Here is a 22504-nt window from a genome sequence, read left to right on the forward strand (position 1 = left end):
GAATTAAAACATATTTTTATTCAAAGAAATTTGAATAACGTTTAAAATTAATAATTTAGTACATTATAGTTAGCAAGTACCTGCTAAATAATATGATCTAAAAATATACGTATAATTGAACAATATATTAATACAGTACCGGTATAATATGATATTTGTATAGATCTTTAAAAAAAAACATTAGCTTAATTTACAATCATCAAACATTTTACTCAGTCTCATCATAATCGATTTCATGTCAAACTAAATTATCAACCAATACCATACAAGATAATCCTAAGACATGCCTTACTAACTATAAACGTGCGATTTAATTACATTAAAACTATGTAAAAATCGCAATGCGAAATTTGTAAAAATTGTATAGTAAAATTTATTAAAATCTCAGAATAAATTTTAATAGTTTTATATCCTTAATTTTTTTCCCTGCGAGAACCTAGAATATTCAATATAATATTTTCACTGTATACATTTTTTCTTGGCTACATAGTACATACACAAACACAATCACTAAACATTTGATAAATTAAAAATAACCTAATGGTCCCTTAAACATGATTTTGTAGCCCATGGTTGACCCATTATATTTTAGAGAACTATTAAATAAATCAATTTTTATGCAACCCGGAATTATAGGTACTACTTAGTAATTGGCTGATTGATTCTTCTAAACTAGTGAATTTTGTAAAAAAAAAACAACAGTGAAAAAATACTCACAATATCATGCCTAATTATTTTTACATTGTAAAATTATCAATGAAATATTAGTTTATTTAGTATATTTAATCACATGCAATTACGAAAAATTGCAAAATGAATTAAGAAGACTGTAATATGTTCGTTCCATGTACCTACACATTTCATCAAATTTGAGTTAACATGTGACAAAAAAAAAAATACCAATATGATATTGCCAATATCAGTTAAACCTACTCTTTACTAAAGAGATAACCAAAACTAAAATAATGTAAGAATATTAACAAATATAATCTTTAAACAATGATACAATATTACTATTTATTTATTTATTAAATTAAAGATAATACTACCAACAACTTCAATTTTAGTACTAGGTACTTAATTATATTTTCTGTTATCAGATTTGTAATTTATAATTACATTATTTAAATTTGCATAGTTGTGCGCTTAGTTAATTATTCTCCCAAAGTCCTAAACCCTATTTAACTCACACGGTTCAGCTACAATCAGAAGGTTTGTGTGAGTTAATTCTAGCATTATTTTTTTATTAAAATTGTTTAACCACCTAATTCGGTTTATGTTCTATGAGATTACAAATAAATTATAAAAATTAAATCAAAAGTCAAAACACATAATATAAGGTTAGTCCACAACTTCAAAATAAAACTATTCATAGTATTTATGTATTATGTAATATATCGAAAACTATTTTAATGATAGTTATCCAGGATTGGGTGAATGACTTGTGAGCTTGGCCACTTGAGCGAGTTTATTTAAATTTGAAAGCGATGATAAATCAACGCGTAAAAAACTATTCAAACAGAACACTCACTATATTTATTCAAAATTGGACAAGGTTTTGTTAAAAATATTAAATGGGTCATTGAACAACTTTTTATTCGTAATGATTTAATACGTTTTTTGAAAATCAGCTGTATCCTTTTATGACTATCGAATTTTACGTGACCTATGTGGGTTTCTTTACTTTAAGATTAAAAACAATAATAATATCACACTGACTTTATATGCTAAGGTGAGTGAATAGTGAAAAAATTACTTATTGTCCGGTTATAGGTATAACCATTTAAAAGTGTATAGGTTTCTCTATGTTTTAAACAATTATTTTCTATACCAATATATTATGATGTATCATTAAATATGAAGATCTATACATTTTTTATCTGACTAAAAAATGTATAGTTCATGGTTAACGTAAAATGTATTAAAGCCTTTTTATATAGTTTATTTCAACCATAATATGCTGAGGTCCAAAATAGTTATACTTCAAAACGAAAACAGCATTTTTTCGATTCTACAAAATCTGAAGTTAGCTGTTATCGAAATTATTACAATAAAATATTAATTGAATGGATTCATCTGAAAATAAAATATGCGGTGTCCGAAATTACTTAAATTGTGTTTAATAGCGACAAAGATAAGGTGAACGTACTTGTTTGGCAGCAGCTGAGTGGAATACCTCCAATGTAACTTTTTTTAATGTACAGGCCCCCCCGGAACTGGTTTAATTCATGTAAATTGATATTTTGCTAAAAAAAATATTAATAAGCATTTACAACCTGTCATGAAGAGTCATGTTATATTTTCAGATAAATTTGTATTGCTACTACGAACATGGTATTAAAATTAAGTAAAAAATATTTTTTAACTGACGAAACACCGATGGGCGAGGTGTGATGTTGAAATTACACGATCATTAAATTTATTACTAATGAATAATATATAGTAATGTATACCAATGTACTTACGTAGTTATTAGCTCAAATTTAAGAGACGTAATTAACCATTTGGAGCATAATATATTTTACAATATTCACTCCAAACCTCTTTAAACTTTAACCGATGTAAAATATTAAAATTTCAGATAGGCAATATAAAACTTGTTTTTTAATAAATTTATTTATCATTATTATTGCTTTCAGTTTTATATTTAAAACAAATATTATTTAATATATTATCGTTTATATAAATAGTATACAATCATAATTTCAAAAATCAAATCAATGTATACGGAGTAACTGCAGCATTGCAATAATAATATAATATGCAACAAATCTGACACAAATCAAAAAAGTATAATATATTAATGTGTAGATAACGCATAATACACACAAATAATATATAATATTTTGCAAATCTAACTGCATTTTCAATCTAATAATTTGTGTTCACCTCATAATATTATGTTTCTAAACCGGTAAACCACCATCAACTTTTGAGAGTTTTCAAATATTATCCAAATATATATCATAATATCGAATTTCGTGATCGGAAGCAGAATATTTTTAGGAAAATGTTTACTCGTAAAGAAATAACGTTGAAAAATAATCAGCCGGTGTATTTCCCCCTCGAGATAAAGTAATTGAATTCTTGAAAACTCTTAAATTATACTTTATAATATAAATAAAACAGCAGCAGTGGTACTGGTACAACAATAATAATAATAATAATAATCGATCTAATTCTTTTCAAGTCATATATTATATTAGATAAATGTTGTTACTACATATCAGAACAGTTCATGTACACTAAACATACACGAACAGTATCTAAGTACGAATTTAACCAGTCCGACCTCGAATTTTGGCCAAGGTCGATCCATCTCCCAGCTGTACCTCAAGATCTTCCACCACAATACTTATAACATATATAGATATATATATATTATGTATACACATATAATGATTGTACATGTGGCATATTATAATACCGTACCTTTCACTCTGTCTGTACACCGACTCGATCGCCTTGATTGCAATAAAATATTTTATTTTTAATAATCGTATGCAACTCGTCTAAGAATTTACCGAAAACATCCTATGCTGCGACCTATATTAAATTACTATTATGATAATATGATATTATGTGCATTAAATGCGTATCAGCATAATCCAGTAGTTTCTCGTACGCGTTAAGAGCAGTACGCAGTTATAATAATACAATTTGTTTTATCGACCATCACAATTAATTATTGCTTATAAATTAATTAATTATGTAGCAAGAATGGGAAATAAGTTCAAATCATTATTATGTTGAATATCAATCATCAAAGTTTGAAAATATCGTGAATTTTAAATTGATCCGCTGCACGTCAACAATTCTCAAGGGTTACAAATACCCTTAAATAGTTGCATACTCGCTTGTAATAATATTTATTATAATTTTCAATATGACAATAACTATATTCAAATTATTTATGAACAACGATTCCGAGAAAATGAGAACGAATATTATAATCTGTTGACGAATAAAATCGTATAATGTATAAAAAATCTTTCGATTAAAAATAGTTAATTTTCAGTAGTAAAATTGTAAAGGTTTTATTCAAAGAAAATAATGTCAATCTTGTCAATCGAATATTATTTGGTCACAACAAAGTTTCATCAAAGAGATGTGCATCAAATATGAACGACATGCATTTAATGAAAAATAAATAATATTATTATAAATTTTCGAGTTAATATTATATTATCGTGTGACAGCCGACAGTGTAAATACTTATTTTCTAAAAGTCCGCGGCTGTACGACGCGCAATTGTACCACACAAGTTAGATTAAATTAAACTTATTCTGTGATTAAAATACGATCTTATCGTGATTCATTTAGTACCAACACACAATAACGATTTACTTACCTCTCGAAGGATCAACTAAACTATCGAAATAGGTAACGATTAGACTTGCGGAAACTCTCGTCTCCGACAGTAAGTTGACCTTAGGACGTCAAAACGAATGTTGAACGTCTTATTACATTTCACACAATAAGTCAGTAACACGGCTGCAATAATCGATGAATAACATTATGACAATATCAAAGCTGCATTTCCACTGTCGAACTTCACGTTTTTCTATCCGGTAAGGTTAGGTTTGGTTAAGTTACTTATTAATAACCACTTATGTCGGTTTTTGTAACTAGTTCCAGGAAATATATGTATTAGTTTGCGAATTCAACATCATAATTTTACAATATCACATTAAAGATACGAGTTATAATGGACAATCATGGTGTATCCATAGAGTAATAGGTATATCTTATAAAAATGTATTTCAGGTGTCGTACCCATAGAGAGTCCTATATTGTATTACTCTATGGTCGTACCACAACTGTATTGTGTGCAGATAATGCGATATTACTAGATCCCTGGCATTTGTATACTAGTATACTATATTATTCGTTGAATTGAAGAATAAAAAAAACGAAGATAGGTACCCTAACCAGTCACCCCAGCCTAGAACAGTAGAACCGTGTGTAGTTGCATTTGGACAAGACTCGATGTGTTCGATAAATGCGTACCTACTCAAGAAATACTAAAATCAAAATGTCTAAATGATGAAAATATAATAATTATTATTTGACATTGTACAAGATTTGGCGTGTATATATTGGTAAGTTAATTAAGTATGTAATCAACTGTTATCGTAACGGTTTCTTCATCGATCCACTTAATTTAAGCACGTTAGAAATCAATATTGTTATCCACTTACCGCCAGTGTATACATACTATAAGTCAATTTTTTATTTTATAATGACTTACAACGTTTTTAACAAATACCATTTACGCGAACCCGCAGGCTACAATCGATATGTTTAGTACCTACCTACGTTACAAATAAGTAAAAAAAAACAACAAACATAACCGTCGCTGAGTAGGTCATTTTTATTAGCTAATAATGGGTAGCTTTATTTACCGATTACATAATAAATTTAAATTAAGTTTCGATAACGTAACTGCATCAGGTACATCAAACCAAGAACCGTCGCAGTGCTCAACAACCGAACATGTAATACCTATTTTTTTATTTTAAGTTAAGTAGATATCTGAAGACTTTGGAATTTATAAGAACAATGTATCAACACGTTCTGATTCCTTATTTGTTACACATGGGTTCAACATAAAACAAACGTTACCATTTACTAACAAAAAATTGTATTTACCATAATAATATGATTCTTATTTAATAATTTATGATTTTAATAATCATTTTTAAATGTTATAAACGAGGAACAATAAATAGAAATTGACAACCTCTGAAAATCCATTTTTATATTTAGCAAGTGTGTGTGAAATGAAAAATATTATGCTGTTATTGTTATATTCGGTATAACAATATTTTGAACAAACGTTTTTAAATAAACATAAAAATACTAGAACATAAAATGATCTAAAAATCGTATACACAATATAATATTATGTATTCTGATTAATTTAATTCTAAAAATATAAATATAAGCGTCATGCGTATGGGTGAATATTTTTTATTTTTATTTTTTATTGGTCTTGATCCCGGCAAATATATGCCATTAGCTACCTTCTAAGGGTTACGGTTGGTAGAGTTGGTATGGCTGGTAAGGTTGGAATGGTTGGTTAGCAACACGGGTATGTGTGGCAAGGTTTTTGCCACTATGAACCCGGGTGGTTACCCATCCAGTAACACTAGTAGTGGCGGCCGTTACTTACTATCAGATCACGGAGTGACTGATTGCAGCCACCGCACAACGCCAAGCCACGACAATAAATTTTTTATCACTCGCCCAAACGGATTATGATAAATTTCCCAAACACATTGTAATTTCTGCAAATCCACCCAAACGCAAACCGTGTCCAATTATATAATATAAAGTCAGGTAGGTTAGCGGTAATACCTGTATACGTTATACACGGTATTTCCATCGAAAAATATTGTGTATTTTTCTTAGTGACGTATTAGAGTTTCGTTAGTGAACATTTTTATTTTTTATTAATTAAACCTGCGGCAACAATGGCCATTGGGTGGGATGATACTTGATAACAATGATAATAAGCCAGTGTCAAGTTTATAGAGTTTACACGTATTATGTGTTTTACTTCATGCACGAAATGTATTAATTGTGTGTATATACGTACAACGTACCACACACACGAACTATGGTATATGCCCGCAAAAGTGCAAACCCATTTCAATATTAATATAATGACTATTAAGTGTTCAATGTTCATTGCATTTAAATAATTATAGACGGTCACACGGAATCGGTTGCTGCAGAGATGTATACCGATCGTTTAGAATTCGTATTTTTCTATGGCCTTGAAAATAAATACTCAAGATGTTAATCATCATTATAACCACCCACATTTTTCACAAGGTAAAATCTGTAAGTTTGTACAACGTTCAATGCGCGAACGTTTATTCATCATCGCGTTTATATAATAATACCTACCTGTTCTCTACCTACATGCCAGGCTGTTAATATATGTATAAACACTTCATAACCGGCAAAATCGAAAAATTACTCGTTTTGCGTTATTGTAATACCTATACATGTATCTATATAGGCGTGTTTGGCAAACTGTTCGGAATTGTTTGCATTCGAATTCAATCGTCAATCATTATTACGTGGATTTATAAATTCATTGCGGGATTACTCGTATTATTATTACATATTAATATATTATTGTACACAATCCAATGATATACGAAAGCTGCGTGTCGTACAGTCGTACAGGTGCATTATGCTTTAAATTGGATAATATCGTACGACTATATATACTTACGTGTTTCGCTGTGTGTAATCTATTATTTAAATTTTAAGTACACGTATAATATATTCCGTAAGCAACAAATAATTTAGAAATTAATTATGCTTGTACACAACACCAGTATACCCACCACCCACACACCCGTGTATACTTATTGAGTTATAGTTATAAGTTTATAACCTATTATATAGTTATCATTTGCTTAATAATACAATATTCAATTTAGAATTTATTGTTTATAATGATAGTTTTATTAACTGTCTGTACGTTCATAATTTAATTATTTTATATTTGAATACGAATGATATATAATATATTATAATCTAGCTGAATAGCTCGGCTTCCCCCGTCTACCGTTTTTTAAAAATATTTTTTATATCATTTGTAGAGATTGCCTTTTGATCATTACTATTATTACTATTATAATTATTATTTATTAGATAAGCTTAATTTATTAAGTTGTTTCTGAGTAGGTACCTACTGTTGTAGTACTGTCCTATAAAAAGTTTTAAGGTACGATGTCAGATTTTAGCTCATCGGCCCAATAGCATTAATATACAAAAAAAATACTAACATCTACTATTATTATTATAATTATATAACCTAACCTAACCAATGACAACCATTCATGACCAAAACAGACTTCAGTTTCCACCGTCAATCTCAAAATTCTTGTTTAAAGACATGTGAATTTCGATAAATCCTTTTTTAGTGGATCTTTACATCATAAAACGAAACTTACTGACCAAATGTAATACTGATGTCTAATAGCTTCAGCCAGGGACTAAAATTGTGCGTAGTACGACAAACTTTGTGTAGTACAAAATGCTAAGTGTCAAATACGAAATTAAAAAGTGTGTAACGGCCTGTAATAACTAGTAACTTTTTTACAGTTTTTTCTTCATTAATTGAAAAATTATTTGATGTTACATTGTGAAATAGATAGATAAGAGTTTTAAACATTAATAATAACTATTATTATGAGTCATTTTTTACAAGTTTTACTTATAGATACAATATTTAAAAGATTATAAAATTAAAAATTAAAATTATTCGATTGATCGATAAGTCAAATACCTAATACTAATAATTATCAAACAAACCACCACGGTACCTCAAACTTTAATATAAAGTGTGTAGTACGAAAACAATTATTATATCTTAGCCTCTGGCCTTCAGCGGTTCCGACTCAGGCGATGATGAATCAGGAAAAGTTCTTTTATATAATTTATATTTATTAATTTTATATATTATATAAGAACATAGATTGACAATACAAGGCGCATTACAAAAGTATAAAAGTTTTATGTTTCGAACAAAATTGTACAGTTAAGGTGTACTGAAATTAACATCTGCATATCCATACGCATATGAACAACTATAGGTATTGTGAAAGTGTTATTCTAGCGCAGAGTAACTATACAACTTGGAACCAATTCTCGAGAACAACTTATCGTCGTGTATGACAAACCGACAATAACCGAAGAGTATTGTACCTGACATTACTGTTTATAATCAGTGATTTTAAGTCTTGTTTTATTTTATTTTTAATCTTTCCGAAACGTTGGAATTTTTGGAATTTCATCACAATGAATAATATTGTCGACTATCATTTTACGCGTGGTCATGGTGGATGTAGGTACCTGCGTTTTTGTTCAAGCCAGGAAACTGTAATTCGTATGTATACCTAACAAAATAATAATAATAATAATAATAATGCCTATAGTAAATTTATACACGGTTGTCGGTTGATATCCGATATAGGAGGTACCTATCCAGCTACATATTATAATATAGGTTTATACTCTTTTAATACGGTATCGATACACCAATAATATTATATACCAATAATATAGTTCATATTGTTTTTTTTTTCCGCTGAGGTCATTCAATATATAATTTTGTATTATTATATTTTATAAAATAATTGTATCAACAGGTTTTAACACAGCACACGTTGTAAAACAAACATAAATGAATAATAGCAGAACACTGTTGACTTTATTCTATTCAATAACGAACGTTATAGTAAATCATTATAATATTATTATTATACTATCGTCCTTACGGCTACCCGTCTGAGTCAAGGTGGACTATACAGACGTACCTACTCGTAAATAGAATTTGCTTACTTCGCTCATTTCTAACAAGTTCCTAACACTTTTACGTTATGTTTCTTGAAGTGTTATAGTAGGTATAGGTACCTAATATAATCTAGGTAGCCCGAGGTAGGTACCTATAATGTACAATGTACATTTTAAAATATGCAATAATATTTCGTGAACAATAGTCATACTGTTACTAGATCTATTTCCAAACGATTTAAAAATGATGATAAACATTATTCCGGATAAAATTTAACTGCTTTAGATCTTAAATATTATTGTTTATTTTATACATTTTGGCCATGGGAAAAGGAGTAGACTATAGTAAGTTGCGCCCGATAAAATAAAAAGTGATCTTCTTAATATACACTTACGTCACAGTGTCAAAATTAAAAATAAATATCAACCCAATGGATAAGTTAATTAATAATTAAAATAAATATAAAATACCATAAATTAGTGTTTTGTGTTATTATTATAAATAATATTATGTTGATAATGATCCAAAATCATCCCAGACCGCCACATAAAGTTAGTATAACCCAAAAAAATATAATAAATTATAAATGTCGTTGATTGAGAATATGAGACACTTCAAGTTCATATACCGATAAATAATATATTCTTAAAATATTTAATATAAATGATGTATTTATTTTTATTTTCCGTTTATTTTGGAAGAAAAAAAATCAAGCTCTAAACAATTTTTTGGTAGATAAAAAAAATTTTTTTAATCATACATTTTAGTTTTTACCCATACATAACATCGCATAGGTTATATAACAACCATATATTGCCTAAAAAATAGTAAAAGTATTTTTCTGAAGTATTTTTTGTGTGCATAGGAATCCAATAATTTTCTAGTATTTTATTTAATAACTTTTATCACCAATTTTTAAAAATCTTGCACAATTTATTATTATTGCAATTTATTTAACTGTAATATTATTATATAATACTCCTTCATACATTAACGGTAGTAAAACGGTATACATAAATGCATGAACGACAATGTTGAAACGTAGTTTAGTTGAAATGGAGAATATTATCGTCGGTTAAAAATCCATAAAAATAATTTATTAATAATTGAATGTTTCTAAGAAATTATTTATTATACAAAATAAATATAAAAATTTTAAATATCAAACTCATTTAGACTAAACTAATATTCTAAATCGTTTTCATATAGGTGGGTAATATGAATGGTAGGTGTACGTAATATTATTTGCTAATGTAAATATATCATACTTATACTGAAAACTACTAGGTATCACATTAAATTTTAAATATCCTGTAATTTGTATGGCTGTATAGATTAACTTGGTTGCTAAGATGTCTAAACAATTATATTTAACTAAAATGCTAAATACCATTAGAAAAGATAATGGTTGCTTAAATATTTTAAGATTGTCGGTTCACTTCTTATAAATGTAAAATAATTAAATCAAAATTAAAATGATAAAAATAAATTGGATTATATCTTACTATAATAACTAACAATCATTTCTGATATATAACTATAATAATATGTAATATGTTACAGGGAATGTAAACAATCAATTAATTAACTAAAACTAAAATAACTAATTATTAAATCTGATAGGTATCTTAAGAAATTATTAATTCTATAAAGGTATAATTTCAAATTAGACTATTAGAGGGATCGCAAATGGTCATTATTTTGTATCAAAACATACACATATTATTTTGTCGATCATTAACTCTAATACAAAAAAAACTATATATTTTACATTTTAAGTTCCTTTGAATTGTATTTCTAGATAACTAGTAATTTCATAAATTTAAAACATATTTTATTTTATGAAAGTAAAATAAATAAACGAAAAAAAATATAAACCGGTTCTGAAGTACAATTAATGATGAATTCAAACCTATTTTCTAAAGTCTTATCTGATAAATAGATTAATCTTGTATGGTATAGTAAAAACGTAGGAACCTACATACTTTTAGCGAATAATAAACGAAAAAAAAAACGTTATCCCACGCAATAAACACTGTATTATGTGCGTGTGGAAGTCGTGTCTTTTGGATAGGTGTTCATGCACACGTCTTATGGACATTCACCACGCACACAACACATGTGGTTACAGAGCGATAGGTACGCAAGTCACACATTATAATATTGCCTACGTCGAAATAATCCTAAAAAACGAATCTTTTGAACCCCATTTGTCAAATTTAAACAAATACCTACATATGAGCATATTTTTCTAAAACTATTAACGTTTAGATCTCTTTGTTTCCAGTGTTTCCATCATGATTCAGACACCACCCCTGACGGACCTACTGACCGAGCACGGCCACACGCACTAACAGAACGATATGTTGTTGGTTTATCCCGCAAATAATATACATTTAATGAACCGTCTGGAATGCACGGGCGATTCAATAATAAACTGGATAAGTTCATAGCAACTTCTGAGAAATGTACAACTTTCTGGACTTACTTTCATGTGTGTATAATCATATATTATTATCCACTTGACACAACTAAAATGTTCTAATTTCGTCCATCTTACGAAACGGAACGTCATTTTTTTTCACATCACGTAGCTGCAGGTTATTACAAAATTTAGTGATATCGCTTTTAGATAAATAAACACTCAATTTCAGTATCACGGAAAATATTCAGCGAGCGTGCATGTAACTTTTAATTAATTTAATATTTGCGTTATAAAAAATATTTTTTTACATGGTTCATTTAACTTTTTTCCATTTTACACTTTATAGCGCTGGCCTACAACTTCTACCCAACAGTACCTAACAGTGCACACTTTTTTTTTGTCCATAATGTCATTATATCTTTTAGCATTTTTAAAATAGTTTTATCTGCGGGCTTCATGGGTCTCTGCATATTTGTTTTTATTATTGTAGATACTAAATTTCATTACATTTTTTTTGTATTTTTAAACAATTTACCAGAAGGGTGCAAGAGAACCTTTTCCGATTTCTGTACTTCGTTTTATTTAATGTTTTTCGGATTATAAAACAAAGTAACCCGTGGTAGCCGGAGACCTCGGGCCACATTATGCCTACATAGTTATAGTTAATTTTATTTATTTGTAATTATTACAATTATAACTTGTGGGTGCCCGGGGACGTCTTACCCATTTTTTTCATTTTTGTATTTAATTTAATTTAATATTTTTGAGTATAAAACAACGTAGTTATCTTATAATATTTACCTAGTCTTATAAGTTATAACTCATTACTTATTTTTGCCTGTTGAAATCATTTTTCTTATACGGGTGCTCGGGGACCTCTGTTAACTTTTTTTCTTTAATAGCCCTTTAAAAAGTTCATATATTTTTTTTAATATTAAAATAGTTTTGCCTGCGGGTGTCATGGTGGTGAAGGTGAGGGGTGGGTACATAATTTTTAAAATTGAACCGATATGTAAAATGCAGTTATGTGTCCTCACCATAGACTAGGTATATAAATAATATAGTTAATATGTATTACATATGGATCATTTCGATCATCATGTTCAGGCTAATTTTTTTTTTATTACTAATGGAATGTAGACGACGACATTTTCCAACTTGGGTTTCTGCATTGGGTACTCCAAGAAATTTATATAATGAATAATAACGAATGTTTGTACTTTGTTGTTATTAAAAGACCCAGGGCAATTCAATGTATTGTAATATTTTTATATTTTCATATTTGATGAAAAAATAACTTTAATTGCTCAATATTGTTGTTAACTTCTTTTATATAACTAGTATTTTTATTATTCATATAAATTAATTGGATGAATAATTAATATTATTTTAGTGTTTTTTTCGTATTTATTATTATTATTATTATTATTATTAGAGTACCTAAATTAATTTCGTAAATCATCCAGTAGTACCTATAATTATAATAATAATTTTACTAGAGCAATGTTGTGACAATTTCACATGTATTATGAATTAGTTTATTGAAACTAATAATATCATTATACGTTTTTATTTTAAGATACCAAAATCATAAATTTGAGATAAATAATTATTATATAAGTATAACTTTAAATTTTAAAACGCTTATAATTTAAATAACATCTATGCGTGTTTTGTTGCCTACTTAAAAGGAAAACAATTTGTGATTTTCTATATATTTTCACAAAAGTAGCCTGGAAAAATACTATTCACTCTAATTTTTAAATTCCAAACGAATGCTTTTATAGCTTACCGAATTGCCCGAATCGGCATGTCACTATTTTAGTAATGTGTCCAAATTTATTACACAATAAGGTCCCATTTTTCACGTATCCCTTTTTCCTGACAACCATCTTGGAAACACAAATAATTTGTAAATTACTCATACATCATGTGCTATAAAATGCATTAACTTGTAAATCAATAAATATAATATTAATTACTGAAAATAAAATTTAAATTTAAATATAAATTATTTGTCATTAATTAGGTACCTACTATATAAAAAAAATAAATTCGATAGTAAAATTCGCATTTTTTCCATAGTGGGCCAAATTCTACACAATTAATTGATCTTTGAACCAAACTATTTGATTTAATATCAGAGCAAGCTATTTGATTTAGTACCGAATTAAAAACAAATGTATACGTATATAAGTTACTAGTAAATTATAAATAACAATTATAATACTAATAATAGTGAACGCCGAATAAAATAAATACCGGTTTTCAATGCTTTCAAACTAATCGTTGGAGGAGAAAATATTTTCTAGTTTAGCTCGGTATTAGGTTTTAAGCTGCGTGTAATCGTGTTCGGCTTTCGAACCCGAGTAAAACGGTTTTGACGTTATAATGTTAATGAAAATAAATCAACCCTCTTGTTGCATACATTTTCGTTTTTGTGGTATACAGACGTGGTATTGTGAAGAACTCAATATGGTACATTAAAATCAAAACTCTAGTCTTGCAGACGTTACTGTAGGAGATTATTAAAATGGTGTTGATTAAAAAATGTATAACTACTGTAGCCTAAATTAATATTACCGTAAAAACGATAACATTTATAATAATATTAGTCATAATGCAGGTATATACTTATCTATGAAATACCGAAAATATTCGTACCGTAGAGTTTTGTTCTGCGGTGCCCATTACAATAGTACATTAATACGTAGTTGCCTGCAGTATGGATAAATATTTGTTTTCGAACAGATGAAACGAAAATAAACGTAGGTACTCTATGCATAATATATTACACGAGAACGCGCAAATTATCAATATACTCGCAGTCGTGTACCTATATTATATCATAGGTATACAGACGGTAAACGGTAATACGTGTATGAACCAACGAAGCCAATGCCAGCTGCAGATGCTTCTAAATAAACGTTATTTTTTTTTTTACGTGGCTAATAATATTATAATAACAGTATATTATATAGTATAGATTAATTTTTTATTATGTACCATAGACATTCAAAATCACATGTATATTTTATTTTAAGAAATATATAATATTATAAAAAATATGTACCTAAGCAATGTGCTTCAAACATAAAGTTAAATATTAATACGATATTATGGAAATACAACACTGATCGATCTAATGTTACCGTATTCGTACCTATATTATTGATTATAGATGTACGAGTAATATTTTGGTATGTCGAATTTAACCTTACGACATGTCAGGTAGGTTACCTATCTATATAATAATTGTATAAGACATATTAAAAAATCGGTCCGAATAATTAAACCGTAAGTTTTATAATATTTAGTTTATTACTACGGCCGTATTGAATATGATTATACTCGTGCTAATAGATTTACTTCAATATTTATATATCATTATCATTAAATAATAATATAATAAATGAATAAATCACTACCGTGGCGGCTGATTATCGCGCATCGTCGTCGTCATGGGTCGCAGCAATGACAGCATCATGCAATAATAATAAAATAATAATGATTTAACTCTCGCGAGCTGCACCGGGAAAGGATCAAGAAACGAAGAGAGACATCGGTAAACGTTTAGCCTGTTAGGTACCTATATATTGAGCTATATATTGAGCCTATCTATACATAATAATTGTATAAAACATTGAATACCGGTTCAAACGAAATATTTGACATCTTATAATATTATGTTTATTAGAACGATTTAGATGTTAGACTACATTATTATATTATTTTTGTACGTGTTCACTCGCAATGATACTTTTATTTTAATATATATAATAAAATAATTTTTAAAAATAATAATATTATTGAACACACGTGAACTGCACAGGGAAAGGTATCAGGAAACGAAGAGACTTCGGTAGACATTATAGTTAACCATAAGTGTTATAACCTATCTATATATAATAATTGTATAAAACGTTAAATATCGGTTGAAACAAAATATTTATCTACTATATGATATTATATGTTTATCAGGACTATAATATTATTGTATACGTTTTCACTTTGGCCAATACATTTATTTTAATATAATATTTTATGTACCTATCATCCATCAGTACACAATACAGTAAACAACTACCGCGGTGCCTGCAGATCATCGAGCATCGTCGTCGTCATAATATTATTATAAACGGCATCATGCAATAATAATAAAAATAATAATATTTGAAAACACGCGAGCTGCACTGCAGGGAAAGGATCAGGAAACGAAGAGAGAGACCTATAGGTAGTATATTATAGACGTTATAAGCCACGTGTATCTCTCTCTCCCCACTCGTCGTCGTCGTCGTCGTCGCCCCTTTCAACGGACACCCATCCGCGGCCGCCTCCGTCCGCCTACCCATCGGGCCGGAACGCGGCAAAACGTGTGTACGAGAAAGACCGTTGACGAACAGCTGCCGCCACTGCCGCCACTGCCGCCGCCGCCGCCGCTCTTTTATAATATTATATTATTATTATGTGTCGTGTTTTTTTTTTTACCGACGCACTCGCTGCACTCACGGGTCCGGCGCGTAACGTGCGTTTCGGTTATAACGACGACGGCGACCACTACGATACGACCTGCACTACGACGTGAAAATCGATGATGATGATAATAATGTTATAATTATTATTGTATTTGCCTCTGCTCCTGCTGCTGCACGAAATCTGCGCGAGTTTTCGGCGGACGGCGCTCACGCTACGATATTTGTTACAGGTAAATCGTTAAGGCCGTTTTTCGTTAATATTAATAATAATTATAAGTGTGCTCGACGTATATAGTTCAAGAGCTGTACCTATATACGTATAAATATACACGAGAAAATGACGTAGTCGCGTGAGATCAGAAGTTTACAATTACCTATATCGCATATTATTTAATTATTAGATATCATAACTGCTGGTAGGATAATTAATATTTTAACGATTCGGATCGTACCTACCAGCTATAATCGATAGTTCCTGCTGCATTCGTGATAAATAATTATTATTATAATAGTTTATAGGTAATTATTATATTTCTACTAGTAATTATTATAATTGGCGTATTATTCGTATAATAATATACACCTATCTCGAGAAATCGAATCATAATATTATTATACAGACCATCTCCGACACTTTTAATTGACACATTATGCACATTTAAAATCGATAAAAGATTATCAAATCGTATTATAACTTATAAAATTATAACTTATAAGGTACGAAAAAACACACTCTTGCCGTGTTGCATGAAAAATTTATTAATTTAATGGTTCAATAAAATTTAATGGACCCATCGGGCGCCTCTAAATCATGTTTAAGAGACCATTAGCTCACTATTGATTCGTTAAAATATGTTTAGTGATTGGAAGTTCATATAACTCGTCATCAGCTGTTTTTCAAAATTGTAATGTTTTTATAGACCCGCGTACAGAACGCATTTTTATAGATGAAAACCGTCACATCGTACATATTATTATAACTTTTTTTTTAGTTATGTTAGAATATATTATGATTATATTATATTTTTATTTTATCGAGGTTTCATTTTAATTAAAAATAACAAAATAATAATATATATAAATGTGCTTACGTTCAAAATTGTGAAACGATTTCGTTGTCTTCAACAATTATGTATAATATCCAACCGTGGTATCTAGCTATACCTCGAGCTATGCCATTCTTGAAAGCACAGAATGACAATATATTCTCCATATAAGTAGATAATAGGTATATTGTGTGAAAATTGTCAAGTACTGAAAAACTATATTAAGCGTCACGGTTCCCTTTTAAACTATTTGTTACGTCTTATTGTTAATTATAATATATTTTTTCCTTAAAACACAAGTTAGTATTAATGTTATAAAAGTAATAAATACGTAGAATATATAGTTTTTATTTGAGACGTCAATTATACATCATTGGCTAATCAATTTAGAAAATTGGTGGCTGTACTGATGTAGGCATTTTCTTCTATTACTGACCAATTATAATATTAGGTATATAACAATATGACGACTCGGAAATTGCTAATAAAATATATCCACTGCACTGCGTACCTACCTACTTACTTACTTACTTACTTACTTACTTAACTACTTAAGAGTTTAGTTGAATGGTACGGCCTAGCACTTAAAGCTATAGACTACGATCGTTTCCGATCCAGAGGTATATTTTTGAGAATTTTTCCGTGACTATGACACTTCTAATTAGGTACGAACTTCCATCTGGTAATTTGTTCAAAGTCTGTACAACTGACAATAATTACTACCCATACAATATATATACCAATTTCAATGAAAATTACATTAGTCGAATGCGATGTGCATATTATGATAAATTTATTTTAATTTATATGCAATAATATGCTAATATCCCACGTAGGTACTATACGTAGTACCTACCTATCGTAATTACGGTACAGTACTATACCTTCAGTAGTACAATACGGTAATGAGCTGCTATGAACTTAAATGTATGTTATCAAGGTTAATTGTTTTTTATTATTATTATTATTCAGTGCGAATTATTTACAGTATAATATATACCTACATATTATATATATTAATTTCATTGTGAATACATTTAAAATGTTAATGTCATTATTTGTTTACTCTGAGTTTATTTCGTTATGTTTAAACAGTGTTTAGTATTCAACACATACATTATACGCAACGTATTCGTTGTATATAGGATTACGAAATATTCCCTAAATGCTAAAACCGTAATCAACAATTTGCAACCCGGGCAAAAGGAATTTAAACTTAAAACATTACGCATCTACTCTCCACAGTAATTCAATGCGCTTTCGACGCGTGCTAATTAGTTTGAAACTGTCTTTGGGCTATTCGTTTTAACTATACCGTATTATACATTTATACCTACTATATAGATGCGAACTGTGTAGGATTAAAAACTCTAATACTATAATCAGCTAAGAATGAGGTGAAAAAAAAATGTTTGTGTATACCAAGAACAAACGACGTTTACCTACTATTATAGCCGTCCGTAGCATATATTATAAAAGAATAATATTTAAATTTTCACCTCTGGTGCCACCATATACATGCATATATATATAACCTAATTCCGCCGTGTAATTTTCCGTTCCATCACGTAAATGAATGTCCCGTGGAAATCACATCGATAATTTAAAATTCGTTTCGGTCGGGTCACTCGGCGCGGGTTATTATATTATATGATCTTTAATAATAGATGTAACGTTGTAACGATCCACCCAACGTCTTTATCTCTGACACGTATATATATATATACATTTATGTTATAATAGGTGTATTAAACTAATGTGGATTTATCATTACTTCAACAATGTTATCGCCATGCTCGTATTAATATTGTTCAAGCCTGTATCGAAAACTTATAGTTCATTAAAAATCCAAGTAATATATCTGCATGGATGCTGCCGCAGTGGAACATTCGGATGACCTTTCAGGTCATCTGAGATTTATTAATTGATTTCATCATGACAAGTGACTACTGACTAGAGTTCAAAATAGTACACACTAAATGATAACCGGTATGCTCAGAGAAGGATTACGCAAAGTTAAAATATTTTAAAATCAACATTTCAGAATTTGTAATTTAGTAATTTATAAAGGTATTAATATTAGTATAGTAGGTACTTTATAGAACTTGTAGAGTCGCAAACTATATATGCAGTTAAAAATATCGTTAAACAATATTTATAAGTAAAAACAAAAAAATAAAAAAATACTATATAATATACAATAATGCTCAAAAATTCAGTCTACTAAAATATTTGTTTCTAAAATATGAAATTGATAATGTTATGAATACTTCAAATGTCTTTAAATATGTCAAAGCAATTGTAAAAATTACATTTTAGAACAAATTTATTACGAACACTAGGTATAACAACTTTATTACTCTAGTATTAGAAACATAAAAAAATTTTCAAAAAAATACACACCAACTTTTAATATTATATACCTATTACCTACCTATCTATTATCGCAGTTAAATATTAATACATTCAATATGATCACAAAACACTTATTCATATTTTATGGTCGTTTTATAACATTAAATTATATCAAATATAATATAGGCATTAAGGCATAACTGTATAAGTACAAAAACTAAAAGGGAATTCTAATAAAACATAAAATGTACTATCTAACTAATATTAACAGTGTGAATTTCTATCAATATGTATTTTTTTTTTATATTAAAAACAATTTCGCTCTCGAAAACATTTTAAAATAAGGGGACGGTTAAGATTCTATTGTGTACGTATACACTATACAGCTAGTGTACACGTCTTACTATATATTATATATTATGTGTAGCTGATAGTGTAATAGTATACTTGTTGACGATATGTATTCAGCAAGGACGTAAGGTATAACATTTCCGTTTTCCAATAGACAATAACATAATAATAATATATCTGGGTCAACGAAAAATTCCATTATAGAAACTTTAAAGTAGGACCCGTTCAAAAGAGTCGTCGATCCACTATAACAAACACGCCATTTATAAATATTGTTTTATCGAATTCGCGCAGATTTTTCCCCGTGTGAGTATATATACCTAGGCATACTGAGTTTTAACTTTGTGTCGTTTACCACGTCGAATGCTAAACGGATTATTATATATTGTTCGGTACACGTGCAGTGTGAGCACGTATGAGCTTACCGTGTCCCGCCGGATCATATTGGATTCGTTTCGCTTGTATTGTAGACATAAAAAACACACACACACATATTATATGACGGAAAAATTGAATATACAACAATAAATATGTAGGGACATGGATGATGGGCGGGCGATGTCGAAGGAAGTTCGTATAATTTGACTGCCACGGTGTTATTGTGAAATCGTGATCACATACAAATGTCCACATCGAATATGTAATATTATCATCTCACTCTATTGGGTTACCTATAGCTATACTATTATCGGAGCTCCTATATAATATACTGTGTTCAATTTGCATCGTACATAATATGTATGGTGACATAGGTCATTTTTGCAGTTGCTCGTGATAGGAGTATAGTTAAATTAGATAATCCACATTAAATACAAAGGATGAAATGTAATTAATTGAATGACAATAATTGAAATTCAAACTTAAATCACATGACGTATGATTTAAAATAATTATAAATTAAGTTGTATTATTACTAACAAAATTTTATGTTTTTCCCTTGTAAATTATTTTGAGGCAAGTGTTGAGTTGAAAAATGTTTGTGTGAAAGAATTAAAGTTAAACAAATCACACTATAGACGCTGCGTAATATTAGTAAACATTTTAATTAACTTTTTATAGCTGATACATCAATATCCCGTTATGGGCATACCATAAAGACGCTTTACAAATTAGAATATAGGTAAACTTGTTTAATTACCAATAAAACTATATACATATACTATACAACGGGTTGCCTATATGGCTATATACATCGTAAACGCGGTGTAATCAATAAAAATTAAAATGTGTATCTATAGTTAAAGAACGGTACATAATAATATTTTAAATATTATTTTTCTGTAGGAAATAATTATACAAGAAAAATTAGTATATCATCAATTAAATGCCATTTTTTTTTTAATAATTTCAATAGGTTTGTCTCATACATTTTAAATATTTATTAAACGCTGCAGTGTGAAGACACACATACCAGATATTACTGTGTACAGAGTATCAATGCATTATATTATATTATAGACAATTGGCTATAGGTATCTGACATCTGTTATATTTTATATTCAATAACTGTGGGAATTTGTCTAGTAGTTTAGTCAACTTTAAATGAGCCAAATGTGACTTAACTGTACGCTTGTTAAGTTGCAACGGAAACGAACTGTCACGGGAGGTACCCACCGCAGAGACTTTAACGCTTAAAAAGCAAAAAAATAAGACTGAAAACAAGATAATATAGTTTCAAACAATTTTAAACATTATGCGTTGCGATCGGTTTCAATCTTTATTCGTACATTTTATGTATATTATCTTTAATTTTTTTTTATGACTATCACTGTTAAGTTCGGCAACTTTTTAATATATTAAAACACACGCCTTAGCCCGTACAGTTGATGGCCGACGTTAGAAAGTTTAAGTAAACACTAAGCCATAAAAGTATATTATGTATATTGTGATTCGTATTGTTCGCCCCCCCCCTCCTCCATCCACAACTATATTATTGCAAGTCGGCGGAATCGTACATTCGTATCGTATTTCAAGAACAAAATCGAACATTATTTTATGTAACCACGACCGGTCCCATACACTGTTGTCGGCACGCTGCAATCGTCGCGTTCGATTTGGATACGAATACCTACCGGTTAATTAGTTTTCAGCAATATGTACCTAGGTAGGTATAATTACCGCCACCGCCATTCGTTGTCTGATCGCCCGCTGCTCGATATGATTAATAGGACGTAACGTCGCCGCGAGTTTCGCGGGCTGGCACAATTTGGGTGGGGGGGATACCCGGTCCGTATTCCGGAACGCACTCCCTCATCATAGAAGACGCATAACAATAACAACAATCGTCGTTATGTCGTTATTATTATCATTATCATATAACGCATGCTTGGTCCATAGCAGAGTAATATTATTATTTATTACCATCTATCCGGATCGGGTGTTGTCGTCGTCGTGATTTCGACCTGAGGCCAAGAGTCCTTGCGACGGTACCTTATAGCGACGACTCGGAGCCTAATGCCGGGTACCAGAAAATAAAATTTAGACGGTAGGTATACCTATAATACATCATGTTTAATGTATATAATATAGATAG

The 22504-nt window shown here is 29.3% G+C and overlaps 1 protein-coding gene across 2 annotated transcripts in view; it reads left to right on the plus strand.

Moving 5' to 3' along the window:
- The first annotated feature begins 16155 nt into the window (after positions 1-16155).
- LOC132952325 (uncharacterized) overlaps positions 16156-22504 on the plus strand; it is a 32232-nt gene continuing 25883 nt past the window's right edge. For both annotated transcript variants that reach the window (XM_061024604.1, XM_061024605.1), the window contains exon 1: positions 16156-16449. The gene's annotated coding sequence lies outside the window, so the exon portion shown is untranslated. The remainder of the gene's footprint in view (positions 16450-22504) is intronic.

This window comes from Metopolophium dirhodum, chromosome 9 (assembly GCF_019925205.1).
Source record: "Metopolophium dirhodum isolate CAU chromosome 9, ASM1992520v1, whole genome shotgun sequence".
NCBI lineage: Eukaryota > Metazoa > Arthropoda > Insecta > Hemiptera > Aphididae > Metopolophium > Metopolophium dirhodum.